This window comes from Malania oleifera, chromosome 13 (assembly GCF_029873635.1).
Source record: "Malania oleifera isolate guangnan ecotype guangnan chromosome 13, ASM2987363v1, whole genome shotgun sequence".
NCBI classification, from domain to species: domain Eukaryota; kingdom Viridiplantae; phylum Streptophyta; class Magnoliopsida; order Santalales; family Ximeniaceae; genus Malania; species Malania oleifera.
The window spans coordinates 65,746,009-65,747,091 of NC_080429.1; the positions used below are offsets into that span (position 1 = coordinate 65,746,009).

Consider the following 1,083-nt stretch of genomic DNA (forward strand, 5'->3'; position numbering starts at 1 on the left):
ATACCTGTCATATAAAAGAGTTTGATTGATTTGGATCACGAGAGTTTGAACGACTACCACGTCCTCTGCCATGGTAGCCACCCTGACCACGGTTAGATGACTGAAAATTTGCAACTAGCCCAAAGGTGGATTGCTATTGCTGTTGAGGTTGCTTGGTGGCTATGTTTACTGAGGCAGGAACCTGAAGGGATTGATTATTGTGATTTATTCATGACTCACAGATGAGAAGCAGTGAATAAAGTTCCTCCAAGGTGACAGGATCAGGTCGAGAAGTAATTGTTGAAGCCAATAAATCATAATCTTGGCCAAGTCCTGCAAGCACATTGGTGATTATGTCATCACATTTGAGTGGCTGCACAGCAAGAGCTAGCTCATCAACCATTCTCTTTATGGAGAGAAAATATGCATTGATAGACATAACACATTTTCTAGCAGCTGAGTGTGAATCTGAATTGCTTTAGCATGGGAAAGTGAAGAAAAAATTTGTTCAAGTGCAAGCCATACCTCATGAGAGGTTGTATAAGACATGACTTGAGTGAGAACATCTTCAGTGAGCGAAGTATTGATGGTATCTAGGACTAAAGAATCCTGATGAAGCCATGGATGATATTAGGGATTGAGAATTTTAATAATAGCACCTATGCTGAGAGGATGAGTGAAAACAAAGGTGTAGTCCAAGAGGGGGGGGGTGAATTGGGTTATTAAAATTTCTTTTAAATTCTTTTTATGAATTCTTTAACTTCTTGTTGATTTAGCAATCACACAACAAATGCTTAATTCTTATTCAATCCAAAACCACACAATAAAATAAAACTTAATCAACCAATCAAACCAATCAATTGTCCAATCAACCACAATATCCAAACCAAGATAAAAGATTAAGCTTTTTACAAGAATTTAGTTTTTGTTTGTTTGTAGCCCTGTATATATGATTTTGATTCAACCTCTTAAAGTAAAGATTGATAATGCAAGTTTGCTAATATAAAGCCCTGTATTAATGAATTTGCTTTCTCAAAATGAAGTGCAATATAAAATCCAACACTCTTTCCAAAAGCTTAGACTTTAAATAAATTTTCAGTTAAA

The 1,083-nt window shown here is 35.8% G+C and overlaps 1 non-coding gene across 1 annotated transcript; it reads right to left on the reverse strand.

Annotated features, from left to right (window-relative positions):
• Window positions 1-213: 213 nt before the first annotated feature.
• LOC131147038 (small nucleolar RNA Z247) lies at window positions 214-352 on the reverse strand. Its single transcript, XR_009134569.1, has one exon. It is a non-coding gene; the product is annotated as a small nucleolar RNA Z247 (small nucleolar RNA).
• Between the last annotated feature and the right edge of the window lie 731 nt (window positions 353-1,083).